Source organism: Myodes glareolus, chromosome X, assembly GCF_982192425.1.
Source record: "Myodes glareolus chromosome X, mMyoGla1.1, whole genome shotgun sequence".
Taxonomy (NCBI): domain Eukaryota; kingdom Metazoa; phylum Chordata; class Mammalia; order Rodentia; family Cricetidae; genus Myodes; species Myodes glareolus.
Window position 1 is genome coordinate 147,738,101 of NC_142053.1, and position 21,812 is coordinate 147,759,912.

Genomic DNA, 21,812 nt, shown 5'->3' on the forward strand with positions numbered 1-21,812 from the left:
TTTCTCAGAATATCTTAGCTCTAATAATGAACAGATCTTCCCTCAGTAAATATATATTGGAATGTGTTGAAGGGTTGTACTGACTGACATGTATATTTTGCAAAATGCAGAATGATTGAAAAAAATGGATGTAAACTTGGAACATCTTGTCTGGTGAAGCTTAATATTATCCTCAAACATTGTCTTTGATATTTATTTAATAATGTTTCATTTGCAAATTTAAGAACAAAAAACAAAACCAAAAAAGAAAAAAGAACAACTAACACATATAGAGCTGAACATACTTAAAATACCCATAAATCTCAAACCCATGTTGGGAAAAGGAAAGAGGAAGATGGATCCAGAAAATAAATAGGATGCTGCTATGAGAAAAATGGAGAAAAGAGATTGCTTCCTAAAATGGAAACAATATTTCAAGTCTAGATATTGATAAACATTGAACTGATTTTTATACATGGCAAAAGATAGAGGAAACAATCCACTATTAAAAGTATAGGAAGGGACTTCTAGACCAAGATTCTAATAAGTAGCCTGACCTAATGGGCCAATCAGTTTATAATCCTATGGAGTCCCGTCTGTGATTTTCTTTGGTGTATGCCAGCTGTGGGGTACTGTGCAAGAACAGATACCCCAACATGCCGGCATTTAGTGTTACAACCCTTAGGACTGGATAGGGAGCAGGAGAGGGAGTGGGAGGAGTGGTAGGGTACTGGGAGGAGGGGAGAAAGTTGAAAGTTTTATAAATTAATAATAATAAAAAATACCGCCCAAAATATCTTCTAATTTTGAATACATTGTTGAAAGTTTCAGAAGCTCATGTGAGAGAATCAAATGTCAGTTCTCTATCGAGGGGGCAGGCAGCATTTGTTCTTCTTCCCTCAGTTTCTTTCCTCTATTTGTAGTCTTAAAACATATACTTATGTACATGTATTGAGTTACTTTAATGTCAGAGCAGACTGGTCCCACATACATCCTATCTGAAATAACATTTTCAGGATGATAAAGGGGAAAGCAAAGACAATCCCACCAAGTAGGATGAATATAATTTTTATGGTCATTTTTTACCTTGTTTCTTAAGAATCAGGCAGGGAGAAACATCAACTTCTGGATCCTGTAGGCAAACTGGAGATGTCTTGGGTTAAGGACCTGCTTTCCCTTCAACATCTGTGTTAACTGGCAGGTGTTGCCTGCTGTCCAACCTTAGATATTTTAGCTGACATCCACTCACTTCATTGTGACCTTATAATCTGGGCCTTCTGGCAGACTCATCTTGGCCATCAGAAAGGAGGTGTGCCCTGAGCATTGCCTCACTGGGTATAGCATATGCTCATTAGAATGAATTGAAAAAGGTAATGGGGTTGGGATAACATAATCAACATTATGAGAAAAGAAAAGATTGTTAAAATATCCATTAAATTTGTGAGATATAAGGCATTAATTCCTCCTTTGTTATTCAAAGATTCAGGTTTTGGCTTCACCTCCAATCTTCCACTTGATAAACAAGTTTTTAAAAAGTGCAGATAATAAGAAGTAGAAGACACACAATGATAAACATTGCAGAATCACAGATTGAGCCTTCCCTATTTCCCTTGGCCCTTTTAAGATTGTTTTAATGCTAGTCCCATCAGAGTGTGAGGTATATTTGAATAATTCTTTCTACTTAAGATAGATTTTCAGGGACATTTCTTGTACAGTCCTCACTAAAATATTTCTTCACTTGGTATGCTGACTTCTAGGTGTGATTTTAATATGTGGAATTGAATTTGTGCAATAAACATTCATTGACTTATAGATCTAATGTTCTCATTTCCATTCCTTACTCTTGTCCATTGCCCTTTATTTCTAACTCAAACCTTGTTTGGTAGACTTCTAAGGTACCCTACTCTCTGTGATCTGCCTGCTCTGAACATCAAATATGTCCTACACCAATATGGGGTGAATTTGGAGGGATTTCATTTTAGTTGAGTTTTTAAGTTGATATTTAATCTAGATATCATTCCTTCAACAGAGCAATAATTTTCAGATAGGGAACGGAAAGATGGCTGAGTGGAGAAATTGCTTACCCAAAAAGCACAAGGATCTGATTTCAGTCCTCAGCATCCAGATAGAAAAAAACAGGTGTTCATTTGTGATCGAAACTCTCTCCAGAGAGACAGAGATGGGAAAATAACAGTGGTAAAATGACTAGATAACCACCCATAACTATTGAGTTCTCTGATTTAATGAGACACTCTGTCCCAAAACACAAGGTATACAGATGCTGATGGACAGACTGTCGCTTCAGGATGACCCCTGGCCTCTACAAACAGAGAGACAGACAGAAAGACACACCCACACACACACTACACACACACACACACACACACATGCTTTCAGGCATACACACACACACACACACACACACACATAGAGTTTTACCTCTAACCAGCCATCCCACATTGATTTTCTAAGGCTTCTAATTTCTACAGTGAAACCACATGTCTTCATTGACTGTGATTCACTGTGACTCCTTAGCCCTTCCCTTGAACTTCAAACCAAGACACTTTCCTGATGCAGGACATGACCTCAGCATCTTATTTGCTTAAACAGAAGATTGGAAGTAGAACAGTGGGTGAGCTAGAACACCTCAAATATCAAGAAAGAGACCTATGGGCAATGCCACCTCATTCTCTGAAGTTTTAGAAATTGAAGTTTTTGGTGCATAAGATTGATTTCATTCATGTTTATAATGCATTCAATGAACACTCAGCCTATTAGCATTTGATTTTAGAACAAAGCACTCTTGATCTTTTTTTCAGATGTTGCACTTGATGGATAGAACAAAGCATCTTCTTAGTAACATTTAAACCTTGTTATACATTTTCAAATTAGTATAATTTTATAGTACAATGTTTATTGTTTTATTTGTCAGTAGTTTTAATGCAAAGTGGCGTTCCTGGAATCTTTCTATCAGTTATTTGTCACTAATGAGTACTTATATTTACTCTTTGTCCCCATCCTGCTCTTCTGATGCCTTATAATTCAGAGCCATCGTGGCTTGTTAACTTCTACTGTTTTCCAGGTCTTTGTATGGTGTGTCTCTTGCCATTGTGTCTCCTTGTACTTGCCCTTTATTCCAAAGTCTCCAACACCTTTTATGCCATTTTTTGAATGGGAAGGAGATAAAGAGTAAAGTGGGCACCATCATGAACTTCACCTCCACCAGCACTTCACCTCCCAGGTGGTGGTCACTGTTTGGGTACCCTGCCTGCCACTGCAGATAGAGAGATCTAAGACACAGAGCTGAGTCAGAACATGGGCTGGAGAATCATGGTGGCCTAAATTGGAGAAGAGTTAGAGGCTTCCAGGGCCTAGGTATCTGTGGGAGGCAGTATCTGTGTTGTGAAATCATGGGCTGGGTTTGATTTTAAGCAGTGTATGACAGTACCCTGAACTCAGGCCCCTGTGGATCTAACTTGGATAATTACTAGCAGTTGGACATGAGGAAATAACATCAAAGGGAATAGTTGAAATACCAGTCGTGATACTGGTAGCTTCAAAGAAAAGTTTTGAGATACAGGAGTTTTATGTGAGATTTAAGAGGTACCTCCACAAAGTCTGGCATTTCATATTTTATATTAGAACATAACAATTTCCACTCTTTATTGAACCACTGTCTAGTTGTTTGTTATTTATTTCTCTTTTCTCACTGCAAGTCATCACCCATGGAGTGAGGAATTATGTAGATAAGACCATATGGTTGAAAATGAGACTACCTGAATGTTAGTCTTTGTTTTCCAATGTACAGCCCTGACCTGGTGACTGGTTTGGTTTGTTCTCTAGTTGCCTCAACTATAAATTTTGAGCAACAGTGTTACAAAAAAATCTGAAAAGGTCAGAGAAATAATGCATTGGGGGCTAACATCAAAGTCCCCATCTGCTGCTCATTCAGGTGTATGAGGTTTGAATGGAAGTGTCCCCCACTTGAATGAGACTGTCCCCCATAAGTTCATGTGTTTGAACACTAGGTCCACAGCAGCTGGTGTTGTTCTGGGAGTTAATGGGACCTCCAGAAGGCAGAGTCTTTCTGTGGGAAGAATATCCCTTGTTGTGGGGGATGTTGAGATAGTACCCGACTTTCTTATCATATACTACTCTGCTTCCTGAGTATATGTACAATATAATCAGTCATTTTTTTCCTTAGCCCTTTAGGCCATGCAATCCTCACCATGATGGACAATATCCTTTGGGAACTGTGAAACAAAAATCAACCCTTTTCCCCTACATTGCTTTTAGAAGGGGCATTTTATGACAGTGACGAAAATAAAATTAAAAATTCAGTCAGGTATTTAATCTGGTGCTGTGCCAAGGAGACTTTACAGATGCAATTACAGCCAGGTACCAATCTATCTTAGGATGTTGAGATGATCCAGGAAGAACAGACCCATCAGATGAGGCCCTAAAAACAGAGCCTCCACTCTAGTTGGTGGTAGAAGGGCTTTAGAGAGTCCTGAAGGGTTGAGGACAAAGGGATGGCTGACCTTGAAGATGGAGTGAATATTGCTTCATGGAATTGGATGGAGTTCCTGCTCCAGCACCAAGGCCACACACACCCAGAGGACCAGGGAACAGTTTTTACTTCTGCACTGAGGAGATGCACTCAGAATCACACAGCAAAGTTTAGACCAATGCAAAGATTCTCCTGGCTGCATTTGAAGTAAGAGTTGGGCAGGCACCAATGCAAGAATTCCTCCAATAATCTGAAAGGCAACATGACAACACCAGATTCCAGTGATCATTCAACAAGAAGATTTGAACACCCTTCTCCAGAAGAAATAGAAGAAATCGACTTTAAATGGAACTATAAGAAAATGATAGAGGAACTTAAACAGGTGGTGAAAAACTGCCATGAAGAAATGGAGATAACAAACAAAAATTTGAAGAAATGAGGAAATCTCTCATAGATAACCAATAAAATCAAGAAAAAGCAAGCTAAAAAGGTAAGGGAAACAGTTCAAGATTTGAAAAACCAAATGGAGGTAAAGAAGAAAACACAAACCGAGGGAAGGCTGGGTATGGGAAATATGGGTAAACGTACAGGGAACTACAGAGACAAGTATTACTATGAGGGGTGTGTCCACGCACTGAGACAGTTTAACTGATATACTGGGGGATTACCAATGCCAGCTGAACTGGGAGTGATGGAGCATTGATCAAACTTAACCCTCTGAATGTTTCTGGCAATGAGGACTGACTGAGAAGCCAAGGACAATGGCACTGGATTTTTACAAATTGCTCCTGGAACAAATACAAAGAGGACATGATATAAATTTTCTTGGATATAAATTATGTTTACAGAAAAACAGAATATATGAAGTGCAAATAATGAGAGATTAATTACAAACTGTTAAAGAATTCCAAAGATTGCTAGGACATATTTCCAATCTACAGCACAGATATGAGATTCCACCTGATGTAATATTTTATTTTTTATAACTTCCATGGTAACAAAGACATACATAGCCCTACCAAATTAAAATTTGGTGTTTTATAAAATTAACTTTGATTGAAAAGAAATTACAGAAGGTACATGTAGATTATGCAGACCCAAATCATTTTTTTGAAAGTAATTTCATTAAATTATAAAAGTTTCAATTTCCGCCCCTCCTCCCAACACCCTCCCACTTCCCCCACTGCCTTTCCCCCACCCTCTCCATCCCTAAGAGCAGTCAGGGTTTCCTGCCCTGTGGAAAGTTCCAGTTCCTACCCCCTCCCTCCAGGTCCAGGAAGGTGATTGTCCAGAAAGACTGGATTGGCAAAATCCAGAATATGCAGAGGAAACAAGTCCCAGTTTCATTGTCAATGGCTTTTCAGAAAGACTCCGGGTCAGCCACATTAAGAGAATCTGGCCACATTCAGAGAATCTAGTTGGATCGCGTCCTAGTTCAATCCCAGTCCAACTGGCCTTGGTAAACTCTCATTAGATCTGTCCCCTTGTATCAGTGGGTGATCGCATCCCTCGCAGTCCTGATTTCCTTTTTCATTTTCTTCATCCTTCTGTTCCTCATTTGGACCTTGGGGGGCTCAGTCTGGTGCTCCAATGTGGGTCTCCGTCTGTATCACCATTCTTGGTCGGATGTAGGTTTCCTCTGGTCTTGTCTTCTTTGCTCGCGTTCTCTTTCCTTCTGCTTCTCGTTTGGACCTAGGGAGTTAAGTCTAGTGTTCCGATGTGGGTCTCTGTCTCTATCTCCATCCATCGCCAGATGAAGGTTCTATGATGATAAGCAAAATATTCATCAGTATGGTTATGGGCCTAGGCTGTTTCAGGCACGCTCTCTTCTGTCCAGAGAACAATCTGGGGATCTCTCCTTGGACCTGGGATCCCATTTATAATCACGTCTCCTGTAAACCCTAAAATGACTCCCTTATTGAAATATATTCTTCCCTGAACCCATATCCATCCTTCCTCCCCCCCCCCATCCCAGTCCACCGAGCTTTCCCCATTCCTCCCCTACTCCCTTCTCTCTAACTCTCTCCCTTTCCAACAATGCACTTCCCCGTGCACCCGAGGTTACCTGGGACTCTTGTCTATTTCCAATCTCCAGACAGATAGCTGCATGATTTTCATCAGGTTCACCTTCTTATTTAGCTTCTCTAGGATCATAATAACAGGCAAAATTCAGTATGTCATTGTTTTTTACCGCTGAGTAAAACTCTAGTGTGTATATATTCCACACCTTTTTAACCATTCTTCTATTGAGGGGCACCTAGGTTGTTTCCAGGTTCTGGCTATTACATATAGTGAAGCTATGAACATAGTTGAACAAATACTTTTGTAGTATGATATGGCATCTCTTGGGTATATTCCCAAGAGTGGAATTGCTGGGTCCTGAGGGAGGGTGACTCCCAGTTTCCTGAGAAACAGCCACACTGATTTCCACAGTGGCTGTACAAGTTTGCATTCCCATCAACAATGGATGAGTGTTTCCCTCATTCCACATCTTCTCCAGCATAGGCTATCATTGGTGTTTTTGTGTTTGGCTCTTCTGAAAGGTGTAAGATGATATCTCATAGTTGTTTTGATTTGCATTTCCCTGATCGCTAAGGAGGTTGAGCATGACCTTAAGTGCCTTTTGGCCATTTGAAGTTCATCTGTTGTGAATTCTCTGTTGAGTTCAGTAACCCATTTTTTTAATTGGGTTAATTAGAGTTTTATTGTCTAGTTTCTTGAATTCTTTGTATATTTTGGAGATCAGACCTTTTTCTGATGAGGGCTTTGTGAAGATCTTCTCCCAGTCGGAAGGTAGCCTTTTTGTCTTACTGTCAGTGTCCTTTGCTTTGCAGAAGATTCTCAGTTTCAGGAGGTCCCATTTATTCATTGATTCTCTTAATGTCTGTGCTCCTGGGGTTCTGCTTAGGAACTGGTCTCCTGTGCCTATATCTTTTAGACTACTTTCCACTTTCTCTTCTATCAGGTTCAAAGTGGTCGGATTAATGTTGATGTCTTTAATCCATTTGAACCTGAGTTTTGTGCATGGTGATAGCTATGGATATATTTTCATTCTTCTACAGGTTCACATCCAGTTATGCCAGCACCATTTGTTAAAGATGCTTTCCTTCTTCCATTGTATACCTTTAGCCCCCTTGTCGAAAATCAAGTGTTCATAAGTGCTCAAGATTCTTTACTCTTTCTCTTGTATTCTGTTGGTTTTACTTATTTCTGTAGTTTCTGTTCATTTACTAGATTTTCCATTTCCAGAGTTCCCTCAATTTTCATTTTCTTTTATTACCACTATTTCTATTTTAAGTCTTTAACTGTTTCCTTTGCCTGATTGATTGTATTTTTCAGTTTTCTTGGTTGTCTTTGAGGGATTTATTCATTTTTATCAGCTTTTTGTTTTTCTTCAACTCCTTTGATATGCTAATTATCTAGAGACACATATGTTCAGCATTCCTAATGGAAAAATTTTAAAATAGAAAATAATAAAGAAAAATTGAACAAATGAATGGGAAATGAAGAAATGAACAAAAGAGAAAGACATAAAATTAAAATTCAAAATAAAAATTATGTATGAGAGTAATAAATGGTAAATTTTAGAAAGTGATTCAGGATACTGAAAGGTAGAAGACACAATTAACTAAGAAAAAATGCAACAGGAACAGATTACAAAATACATCGTAGTTGTTTTTTAGAGAACAATATTCCTTTGTTTATGAATTATGTTTTCATTAATAATTATTGAAAAATAGGGCATGAAATTTCAAGAAGAAATATTCGTAGTTATGATTTTATTGTAATACTATTTTATCTAAAAGAAAATAGTTATATTGAGTAACAAATAGCTTTCTGCATTTGGAATCTTTTTTCTCCCACTCTTTTCATTCCTAAACATCTTCCAAAACTTTCCAAACATCTGAGTTCTCTTATTGTCTTTGATATATATTTTATAGTATGCACAGTGAGATATAGTATCTCTTCTTTAATTTACCACACTCATGTTTATACTGTCATACTGATAATGTTTTATCAGAGTACAGAGAATCTGCAATATTAATTGAGATGCAGTGGAAATGGCAAAGTAACAGGGAAATAAAAATATTCTGAAGTGAGCAAGGAAGGCAGGATCAGAGGGAACCTTCATCCGACGATGGATGGAGATTGAGACAGACCCACATTGGAGCACTGGACTGAGCCCCCAAGGTCCAAATTAGGAGCCAAAGGAAGGAGAACATGAACAAGGAAAGCATGACTGCGACGGGTGCGTTCACTCACTGATACAAGGGGACTGATCTAATGAGAGCTCACCAAGGCAGCTGGACTGGGACTGAACGAGCACGTGATCAAGCCAGGTTCTCTGAATGTGGCTGACATTGGGGCTGTCTGAGAAGCCATTGATAACAGCACTGGGACTTGTTTCCTCTGCATGTTTTGGATTTTTGGGATCCTAGCCTGTTTGGATACTCACCTTCCTGGGCCTGGAGGGAGGGGGGAGGAACTTGAACTTCCCACAGGGCTAGAAACCCTGACTGCTTTTAGGGCTGGAGAGGGAGGAGGAGAGGAAGTGGGGAGAGTGGGAGGGTATTGGGAGGAGGGGCAGAAGTGGAAACTTTTATAAATTAAAATAAATAAATAAATAAATGGTTTTAAATGTTAAAAAAATGTTAAAATAAATTAAACATTTTTGGAAAGATGTAAAACCATGAGAAGAGAGCAGAATTTTAAGGATGTGTTGTAATTTTTTTGAAAGCGATAGATAGAATGCATTTGGCAGTTGCCACCTCACATACATTCTTTACTTAAATAAATATCTGTTTGAAAAAATCTTCTTAAAAGTGGAGGACAGTTGATGCACAATTGGGACTAGGCCCATCCCCTGAGAATATTTAACTGATATTTTCTACCAATAGAACATTGGTGGCAACTGTCAAAAAAACCCCACACAGTCCCCATCATAACCTTTTCCCTCTTGTGTATAAACAGGAAGGCCAGGACAGTAAATCACATCAATCCAGAAACTGGAAAACTGTACCCAAAAACGTCCACTAACAAAAAAGTGTGTGTTGATAAATCAATAATTTTGTTCAATTTCTATCTAAACTTTTCCTCGGTAACAGCCCTTCATATTGTTAGTTGTATTATATGTCTCTTTGAGTCTTAATGTGAGGTATGACTTTGTAGTGTTCATTGACTGTCTCCTGCCCAAATACCTATTCATCTGAACAGTAACACTAAATAGAACCTAAATTAATGAGGGTAGAAATGGAAAACTAACCATTTTGAGACCCATGAGCCTTTTAATTTTTTACTTAAGAGTTTTATTTCTCAGTGAAAAGGATATATATCCACAAAAGCTTCTGAAATTCTTTCCCAGAAAAGTTATTCAATGAAATTATGTATCCATGCTTTGAGAAGTATTGCTAACTAAGAATCTCTATGCCAGGAAGTTGACCATAGTCTTTTTTTACAGATTAACCTTCCAACAAAGTTACCAAGAAATGTATAAGACACTTGTAGGTCATCTGAATACTACAAAGCAAACATTGCATCCCTGATGCTCCCTACAACCTGGGACCTAGAAATGAACAACAAGAATGTTGCTTGGGTTACCTAGACACACTTATGATATAACAGCCTGCCATATTTTTTTTCTTTTTTCTTTTCATTTCTTTCCTTTTTTGGGGGGGAGGGGGTTGAATACAGGGTATCTCTCTGGTTTTGGTACCTGTCCTGAAATTAACTCTTGTTAATCAAGATGACTTCAGTCTAATAGAGATTCATATGCCTCTTGCTCCCCAAAACTGGTATTAAGAGTATGTTCTACCACTATCTACCAGCCTATTTCCTTCCACATTCTAATACATCTTCATTTTTATATAATCGTCACCAGTCTATAGCTTTTACCTTATATTCTTATCTGCATTGTATTAAATAGAAAAATATCTGTGTGAGTTATAAGGATTTTTTCTCATACACCACAGCTTCATACTAACACTGCAGTAAAGCATACAAGCAAAAGACAGCATCACTATGTCACTATACTAGACTAATATGCAATTCTGTGTGGACCATATACTCCAGATGTTATATATTTAGAATGAAAACTAATATACCATTGTTCCTTTAACCTACTCAGCACTTTCCTTTAATTTAAAACCAGCTTATTAATACCTGGCCACATACTCTAAACTCTCCATAAGGGCACTCTATAAATTTCAATTGTCTTTCATGAAGCTAGGCACATTGTTGAGAGGCAATGTGCTTACCTGCTCTCAAAAAATTAAACTAATGATGAGAAGGGAAGATGTAAATGTTAAGGGTTTTTACTTGTGTTTCACAATGATATGGATTAGGCCTGTATCTATACATGGCTTTCACTGGAGAACTCTCTTAGTTCTATTTTAGTTCTTCTTCAGTAATAGTAGTAAATGTGATGTGCTGCATTAACTATAAACAGGAGTCAATCTGATATGTCCTTTGCAACTTTCCATGCTTGAATTACTCCCTGGGGAATAAACACAAAATGCAAGATCCCTATTGTTTTTTATAGAATTTCTGAACCCAGACTTAATTAAACATAATATTTAAACATTATGCTATCCATTATTTTACACATGTCTTCCCAATGAAGACTGATTTGTGATGGAAAGGGTTTGATTCAAAGGCTAAACAAATTTTATATTTCTTCAGGCATTTCTATGATCAACTTGAATAAATTTTAATAAAATTCAGTGTATAACAGGAGTATCAACATGCATCTTTTTTACAGTAAACATAGGCTGTCAACTATGGATGCAGAAATCTCCCCCTTCCATCCAGGCATAGGAATGTATTCAAATAGAATAGGATCCTAAAAATCCAGTATTGCATTAGAGTCAAAACCCAGTGCCATTACCATTGGCTCTTCAGTATTTCCCAATTGTCAGCCACCTTCAGAATCCACAGTTTGATCCCATGCTTCTTCAGTCCCATTGAAACTGGCTTTGGTGAGCTCTCATTAGATCAGTCACACTGTCTCAGTGGTTGAACCAGCACCTCGACATCCTGACTTCTTTGCTCATATTCTTCCTCCTTCTGTTCATCAACTGGACCTTGGAAGCTCAGTCCAGTGCTTCAGTGTGGATCTCTTTCTCTATCACCATCTGGCTCCAGAAAAAGGTTTTATGCTGATATTCAAGATAGTCATCAGTCCAACTAAAAGACAAGCCTGGTTCATGCATCTTCTTCTCTACTGCCCAGTATTTTATCTGGCGACATCTCCATGATCACTTGTGAACCCTTCTATAGCCAAACCTCTTCCCAACCCTAAAACGGATCCCTTAATTAAGATATCTCCTTTCCTGCACCCATATCTGTCCTTCCTCTGTCTCAATCATCCCCTTTCCCAAGCTCTCCCCAATCCACCCTTTCCCTCTTATTTCTCCTCCTCTCTTCTCCCCCTACCCAAACTTCACCGACATAATCCCAACTTTTTCTGGCGATCTTGTCTGCTTTCAATATTCAGGAGGTTCTATATATGTTTTTGTTTGGGTTCATTATATTACTTAGCTTCTATAGGATCATCAACAATAGGTTCAATTTCCTTTGTTTATGGCTTAAATCCACTAATGAGTGAGTACATACCATATATTTTTGGGTCTGGATTATCTCATTCAATTTAGTGTTTTGTTTCTCAATCCATTTGCATGCAAAATTAAAGATGTCATTGATTTTATCACTGAGTAGTACTCTAATGTGTAGATGTGCCATACTTCCTTTATCCATTCTTCCACTGAGGGGCATCTAGGTTTTTCCAGGTTCTGGCTATTACAAATATTGCTGCTATGAACATAGTTGAACAAATACTTCTGTGGTATGATTGGACATCTCTTGGTTATATTCCCAAGAGTGGTATTGCTGGAATCTGTGGTAGGTTGACTCCCAATTTTCTGAGAAACCACGACATGCAAGCAGTTGTACAAGGTTGCTTTCCCACCAACAATGGATGAGTCTTCCTCTTACTCCACATCCTCTCCAACATAGGTTATCATTGATGTTTTGATTTTAACTATTCTGGCACATGTAAGATGGTATCTCATACTTTTTTTTTGATTTTCATTTTCCTGATAGCCAAGGATGTTGAACATGTCCTTAAATATTTTATGATCATTTAAACTTCATCTTTTGAGAATTCTCTGTTCAGTACTGTACACCAATTTTTAATTGATTTATTTAGAAATTGAATGTCTAGTTTCTTGAGTTCTTTATATATTTTGGAAATTAGACCTTTGTCTGATGTGGGGTTGGTGAAGATCTTCTCCCACTCAGTGGTTGCCTTTTTGTCTTAATGACTGTGTCCTTTGCTTTACAGAAGCCTCTCAGTTTCGGGAGTTCCCATTTATTCATTGTTGTTCTTATTGTCTATGCTCCTGGGGTTATATGTTTGAATTGGTCTCCTGTGCCTATGCATTGCAGGCTATTCTCCATTTTCTCTTCTATTAGGGTAAGTGTGGTTGATTCTATTTTGAGGTCCTTAATCCATTTATACTTGAGTTTCGTACATGATGACAGATATGGATTTATTTTCATTCTTTTACAGGTTGACACCCAGTTATGCCAGCACCATTTGTTGAAAATGCTTTCATTTATTACATTGTATATTTTTTGCTTCTTTATCAAAAAGCAGGTGTTCATAAGTTTGTGAATTGGTATCTGAGTCTTCAATTTGATTCCATAATTTGACATCTCTGTTTTTATGGCAACACCAAGTTGTTTTCATTTCTGTAGCTCCAAAACAACGCCTAAAGTCTGGGATGGAAATGGCTCTGGCAGGTCCTTTATTGTGAAGGATTGTTGTCACTATCCTGGGTTTCTTCATTTTCCATCTGAAGTTGAGTAAGGTCTGTGAAGAAATGTGTTGGAATTTTGGTGGGAATTGCATTGAATCTATAGATTGTCATTTTTACTATGTTGATCCTTCCTATCCAAGATTGTGGGAGACCTTTCCATTTTCTTGAATCTTCTTCAATTTCTTTCTTCAAAGACATAAAGTTCATGCCAAATAAGTCTTTCACATCCATTGCTAGTGTTATTCAAAGATATTTTATGTTATTTGTGGCTATTTTGAAAGGTGATGTTTCTCTGATTTTCCTCTCAGCTTCTTTGTCCTTTGTGAAAAAAAGGGTTACTGTCTTTTTTTTAAGTTGATCTTGTATCTTACCACTTCACTGAAGGTATTTATTAGATGTAGGCATTCCCTGGAAGAGATTTTGGGGTCACTTATATACACTATCATATCATCTGTAAATAGTGAAAGTTTAACTTCTTCCTTTTCAATTTGAACCCCCTTGATCTCCATATGTTGTTTTATTGCTATTGCTAGAACTGTAAGAACTATGTTGAACAGATATGGAGAGAGCAGACAGACTTGTCTCTTTCCTGATTTAAGTGGAATTGCTTTGAGTTTCTTTCCATTTAATTTGATATTGACTGTCAGCTTGCTGTGTATTGCTTTTATTTGAGGATACAGTGTGATTGGTGATTAAAGATCCACCAGACTAGCTTACAAAAGATACAGCTTTAATAAAACAGAAGGAAAATTTTACACCAGAATCCCAACCGTGTAGAACACTGGAACCAGGCCAGAGAGAAAGAGGGAGGGGAAGCGCACCCACCAGGTTTATAGGTAAATTTTTGCCTTAGGGCAACATGCCAGACAGACAGAATGTGATTGACTGAACTCCCCTATCATCTCCCCATTTTTTTCTAAAATAAGACAGAAAAAAACCAAATACCACTATATACAATAGAATCAAATAATAAATATAAAATTACAAACAACAAACAATATTAAGCAAGAAACATATAACAAAAGTTTTACTAAACATTTAATTTCAAGGACTCTAAATAATATAGAGGGTAACTACAACTATCTAATCTTCATCTCCATCAAAGATCTGAGAAGGGGAATAAGTTGAATCTAGCAGCCCGGAAGTACAAGCGGGAAACTTCCGAAATGTGCAACAAATAGAAGAGACAACCGAATTTCTGGGCAATCACCCAAAGTCTTGTTTGCAATGTTGAGTCAACCAACTTTGGCTAAGGCTGATGTAACTGACATGCCAATTTTCAAAGGCAAGAAACCTTTTAGGACTCTCTCACCCTGTCTTGGTAAGATAAGACAATCCTGCTTTTATCCATTTATGGATATTCTGTAATTCTGTCAGTGTTTGAGGTATGGGCCTTTTCTTTGCCCAAAGGCCAGTTCTGTCAGGAAGAAGACAGGCTCCATGTGGAGTGCCTTTGGTGCTCAAAGTTCTCTCGGAAGTAGAGCGGTGATGCCAGGAGCGAATGTGACTCATTACTATAGAACTACGAGGTATATTAAAGACCATTTTCTACAGCTCTTCGAAGAGGTTAAAGATTATACTATCTGTACTAAATATGATCACTATGCACCAAAATAACCTGATTAGCCTAAATATAAATATAACAAGCCTATATGACTATTGATTTCTATCTATCTAACTTGAAGAATAAGAGAATGAACAACTGTGCAATGAGTGAGGACAATGACCTCCAAATGTAAACATTGTATATCATTACATAAATATCTTAGTCAGAGTTAGAAATGTAAATATATGTGTATATATATATATATGTATATATATATAGATATATAGATATATCAGTACAAATAGAGGTAGAAGCATACTCACATACAATATATAGAGGTAGAAGAATACTCACATACAATATAAAGAGGTAGAAGCATACTCACATACAGTAGTCAATATATCAATGTACAAGAATTAACACCAATACAATTTTCTAAAAACTCACAAATACCAATATATTATTAGCCCATCACCAATCTATCCCCCCTTTTCTTAATGATAAACACCACTAAACTTATTAAATACCTCCCACATCCCCTCATTTCCATATCAAATATAACCAACCCCTAAATGATGTCCCTAAACCTGAGGGTAAATTCTACTGGTAGAGGGGATATTGTCCTCTAAAATTGCTTCCAGCTGCCATGGGGGCAATGTTTCTTTTAGGGGTTCCTTTGAAAATAATTGATGGTAAAATTCCAATATTAACATTTGGTGTGAGAAAGTTGCAAATAGTCTTTGAGTAGTTTGTGGAGGTCTGGCCAGAGTGTTGTCAAAATCTGTGCACCATTCGGAACTGTCTTGTGTAGCTGGTACCAAAAAACAGGTCTAAAAGTAGTGCTATCAGCATTATGACGTCATAGTAACCAGGTGGAGTTGATGTTGTGGGGTTCCATCTTCATCCTAGAAACTTTAAAGATTACTGCAAGAAAATTTATTGTTTGTTATGGAAAAGTTAAACATTATCTACGAAGACATATACAGATATATACATATATATATATATATATACAGATATATGTATATATCTGTATATGTCTTCGTAGATATATATAAACATATATATCGAAACAGATGTACAGATGTGGGGAAAGTGGGGAAAGGCAAAGAAAGTTTATCAATTTTAATTATTCTGTCTTGTATCTTGGCTCTTGACATGAGACAGAAACTCTAGGATATCTCTTATCAACAGGCTTGGAAATGAAGAGTGACTGAACCATAGTCCAACTCCAAAACCAGCCCTATGTATTTATAAATAAATGCACATCAGTACAAATTAAAAAATAGTAATACTTACCTAAACTATATGGTTTCATTGTTAATCCTCTTTGGGTCGTAGATGGTTTCTATCCATCAGTATTCAAATATCCAGGGTCCTTTGAATTCTTTGAAAATGAGTGTTCTCCTGTGGAGAACCTGCCCCCAACCTATATATTTCTCTTACCTTTGGTGTGATTATTATCCTTGTAAATGAATTGTTATTTATCTCTTCCAAGAGGCTTCTCCTCTTCAAACTGAACCTTTATTAATTTTGATGGTATCCACAATTTTTCTTCTCCTGTGAGCAAACAAGAGCAAAACCCCTTCCCCAAAGCAGCACATCTCCTGGCTTCCACTGTGAGGTCAGCATATCCTTGAAATAAATTGGTTGATTTAATTCAGAGGACTTTTCCATTATTCGATGTCTTTCTGCAGCAATTGTCCCTTTCTCATTAGCGTTGAGAAAATTCAAGGTTAATAAAGCATTATATAGCCTCTTCCTGGGGGTATTTTCCACCCATTTCTGTTTGTTCACCATATATTTTATAGTTCGATTTGATCTTTCTATAACTGCTTGACATGTAGGATTGTATGGTATACCTGTAACATCCTTAATATTATAATAAGCAATAAAACATTTCATTTTCCTAGAAACATAAGCCTGACCATTATCCATCTTATTTGTGTAGGTATACCCTTGAAGGCCATAACTTCTAATAAATGAGTGATTACTGAATCAGCTTTTTCTGAGCGTAAAGCAGTTGCCCATTGGAAATCTGAACACGTGTCAATGGTGTGTTGTACATATTTTAATTTTCCAAATTCTGCAAAGTGGAACATATCCATCTGCCAAATTTCATTCCTTTAAATACCCTTTGGATTAGTCCCTGCAGGTAGTGGTGTTTGGTTTTATAAAAACAGCAAGTAGGGCATTTCTTTACAATCTCCTTAGCTTGTTGCCATGTAATAGAAAACTCTTTTTTCAAGCCTTCACTATTGACATGATGTTTTTTATGAAATTTAGAGGCCTGCAGCACACTACCCAATCAATAACTGATTAATATCTGCATTACCTTTTACTAGAGGACTTAGCAGACCCATATGGGATCAGATGTGTGTTATATACATAGGGCAAAGCCTGTTCCTGAATATGTCTTGTACCTGGATAAGCAATGAGGTCAGTTCTGTATCATCAGGTATAAATTCAGCAGTTTCAATATGCAAGATAACTCTTTCTGCATATTGTGAGTCAGTAATTATATTAAGAGGTTCTTTAAAATCCCTAAGCACCATAAAAAATGGCATATAATTCTGCCTTCTGGACAGAATCATAAGGACTTTGCTCAACTTTACTCAAGTCTTCTGATTTGTAACCTGCTTTCCCTGATTTATTAGCATCATTATAAAATATATGGGTTCTGGTTATTGGAGCATCACAGATGATTCAAGGAAGAATCCAAGAAGTTTTCTTTATAAAGTTAAATCTCTTGCTTTTTGGGTAACTGTTATTAATTTCTCCCAGAAAATTAGCATGAGCTCTTTGCCATGGTTCATTGTCTTCCAACAACTTTTTTTATCTCATCAGCAGTGAAAGGCACTATAATTTCTGCTGGGTCTATTCCTGATAATTGATGAAATCTCAATTTTCCTTTTATAATCAATTCAGAGACTTTTTCCACATAAGTTTTTAATTTTTTACTTGATTTGTGTGGCAAAAGATCCATTCCAAGATATTATCTCTTTGCATCAAGATTCCTGTTGGAGAAATTCCAGAAGGCAATATGATGAGAATACAACTAAGCTTTGGATTTACCCAGTCTACATGCACCTCCTGTAATTTTTCTTCAACCATTGTCAGTTCTTTTTCTGCTTCAGCTGTTAATTCTCTGGGACTGTTCAAGCCTTTATCACCATCCTAGGTCTTGTTTAAATGAATTATTAGATCAGGTGTTATCCCAACAGCCAGTCGTAGGCTGGAGATGTCTGCTAATAATCTTTGAAAGTCATTAAGACTTTGTAACCGGTCTCTCTTGATTTGTGCCTTTTGTGTCTTAATTCTTTGTAAACCTATTTTATAACCTAAATAATTAACAGAATCTCCTCTCTGAATTTTCTCAGGAGCAATTTGCATTCCCCATTTATATAAAATTATATTTCTTCTTCAAACAGCCTTTCTAAGGTATATTTGTTTTGATCAGATAACAAGATATCGTCCATAAAGTGGTAAATTATCGATGTGGGAAATTATTTGCATATAATTTTCAATGGTTGACTTACAAAATATTGGCACAGGGTGGGAAAATTTAACATTCGCTGTAGGAGAACAGTTCACTGGTACCTACCTCCTTGTAGGCTGAGAGTTATTATAAGTAGGCACTGTGAAGGCAAACTTTTCTCTATCTTTTTCTTGCAAAGGTATAGTGAAGAAACAATCTTTCAGAACAATAACTATAAGAGGCCATCCATTTGGTAACAGGGAGGGCAGAGGAATTCCAGATTGCAGTCGGCCTATTTGTTGAATAACCTTGTTGATAGCTCTAAGATCTGTCACCATTCTCCATTTACCAGATTTTTTCTTAACAACAAATACAGGAGAATTCCAAGGGCTGGTAGATTCGTCTATATATCAAGCATCTAATTGCTCTTGTGCCACCTGTTCTAAAGCCTGCAACTTTTCCTCAGCTATAGGCCATTGTTTAGTCCATATTGGCTTCTCAGTCAACCATTTTAGTGGCATGGCTGTTGGTACCTCTGAAGGGCCATCCATTGTTTTGTGTTATTGTACAGCTCTAACAGCTGGTTTTCACCATCTGTAATATCTTGTAGTATTTTCCTCAAAAATATAGGCTCTAGAAGCAGCAGGAATGTTAATTTGGGTATTCCATTGCTGTAATAGGTCACAGCCCCATAAATTCACTTCAATATTGGCTACATATGGCCTTAGTTTTCCTATTGTCCTTCTAGTACTATATATATATATATCCCATCTCATGCTTTGTCTTACTTGAGATAGGGTTCCAATTCCCAGGAACTGAATATCTACCTCCTGAAGAGGCCAATGCAGATGACAGGATTCTAGAGTAATAATACTTACATGTGCATCTGTGTCCAGTAAGCCAGTAATAAATTTGCCATTTACCCACACTCTTAGCTTTGGTGTTTGTTCATTTATAGAAGTCTGCCAGAAAATTCATTTACTTTGTCCTCTTAGATTTCTTGATTCATTCACCACATTTAACTCATCCTTCAGGCTGTTATTGCTTTTAACAGCAGGCATAGGGAATTCTAATTTCTCTGAAGAGGCATGTTCTCTGCTCTGTGTAGGTACACAGGTCTTTTTCCCTTTTGATCTTGGCGATATGCAGGGCTGTTTGACCTCTGGTTCCCTGGTTCCTCTGCTCCATGGTCCAAGGGTCTAGCTTAGCGAGAACTCTCCCTCTTCTGCTATGGTAATTCCAACTGCAAGCAAGGTTCTTGCCACAGGCAAGGTTCCTGGGTCAGCTGCTCTCTGACCTCGAGCATGGCCACCCGGTTTCCTCTTTCCCTGATCAGCTGCTCTCCGACCTTGGGCACGGCTGCCTGATTTTTCTCTTTCCCTGTTCCTGATGGGGGGTTGGTGTCCGTCTGACTCACAGTATATATACCTGACTTATGCTTAATAAAGTTGCCATTTGCCACTTGCTCTTTGGTGAATGAGCTCGGTCTCTTGGGTGTCTGTGTGTTTAAACCCTTAGGACAGTCGTCCATTCTCATGGACTCGGTTCAGGAAAGCGCATGCCCGGATCAGGAGTGGGTATTCACAGAAAAGTGTGAAGGCTAACAGCTGTGACTGGAAATAACTGGAACTCATTCGCCATGGGGGCCTGCGAGAGTCCCCTCACTGCGTTTCTCAATGGCTACAGGTTGCCTTGTTTATCTCTTGTTGACCTACACTCATTCGTCCAGTGTTTTCCCTTTCCACATCTCCTACATAAACCTGAAGGCTGAGTCCTCCTATTCCTGTTATTCCTAAAAGAGGCATTATTCCTGGAACTCCATTATCTGCAGTCCCTTTTCATGTGTCCCATTTTGCCACAATGAAAGCATTTTGTAATCTGATGTCTCCTTTTACCTTTGGAAATTGCTTCTTGTACCAATGTTTCATTGCCATAGTCAAATATATCAACATTCATTGCATGCAGGACCCCTTTGTTCAAAGGTACTGATCTACTCTTTAAAGGCCCCAGGATTCTTTTGCAATCTACGTTGGCATTCTCATAAGCCATAGACTCAGTTACTATATTTCATGCTTCTGGATCAGGTATCCCTATTTGTATAGCCTTAGTTACTTTTTGTAAAAAGTCACTAAAGGTTCTCTCTGACCCTTTTCTACCCTGATATATGATTCTACTCTCTGACCTGAGTCTTGCACCCTGTCCCAGGCCCTTAGAGCTGCTGTAGCACATATGGATAAAATGTTTTCATCATAAAGTGCTTGTTCCTGAGAATCAGAGAAAAGTGCTTTACCTAGAATTTGATCTAGAGAAAACTCAATTCCTTTCAGTGATTCTTCTTGTTGTAAAACAGATGCCTCTTGTTTGAATAGGCATTTGAAATCCCATAAATGTCCATTCTTGAGGACAGATGACGTGAGCTGATTCCAATCTGGATTAGTTGCCCTGTTGCTGAGAGCCCAGGTTTTTAACATATCTCTAACAAAGGATGAATGTAGTCCATCATTCACAATTGTTTGTTTATATTCTTTCAAATCACTCATACATACAGGCTCCCATGTATGTTCTTTAATGACCTTAGGGGTTTTGGAGCTGGTTATCTATTCTGATGTTATTATTGGAACGGCAAGTATAACTCTGTGTAGACTGAGAGTTTTCAGAGTTAAATGTTGCCTTTCTGCCTTTTGCTCATGTTCATCAGAGTCTATGATTTCTTCAATCTTATTAAATCTGCTCACCATGGCCTTCTGTAAGTACTGAATCTCCTGTCCAGTATTATGCTCCAAAGTCTTCATTAAGGATTCTAAGGTAAGGAGTTTGTCCATTAGAGACATCATCTCCTCCTTGGACACAATCGCCTTCATTGAGGATTCTAAGGCATGGAGTTTGTCTGTTAGCAATACCATCTCCTACTTGGACATAATCCTCATGGCATGTACTGTGCCTTCTTGTATGGAAATTCTGTCAATTAATCTATCATTCCCTTTTATAAAGTCTGATTTTCGCATTAAATGGTTTTAATTCTCTCAGCTAATGTTTCAACACTTACAGTCATGGACTGGAGGTTACGAGTCATCTTATTTGTTTCCTCCTCCAGAGCAGTGAAGCTCCCTTTTAAAGAAGAAATATTAGACTGCACCGTCTGGATATTTTGATCGGTTGATCAAGTGATATCAGACAAAATTCTTGTCTCCTCCTTGAGAACTCCAAACTCTTTTTAGAGGAGGTTGGTGTCAGTCTGAATTGTCCTTAAGCTTTGAATCTCTGCCCTCAGCATTCTGCATTCAGTCTGTAAGAACTGCATAATTCTTAAAAGACAGCCAAACATCAGAAAAATGATAAGACCCAGAAATAACCAAGTAAGAGGAATATCAGAAACATCTTGCAAGACATCCTCCATGGCACAATTAAAAAGGCTATTGAACCCTTGGATAGTAATGTTTTCTGACATTTTCAATCAAAAGAAATCTTACTTGTATGTATGTA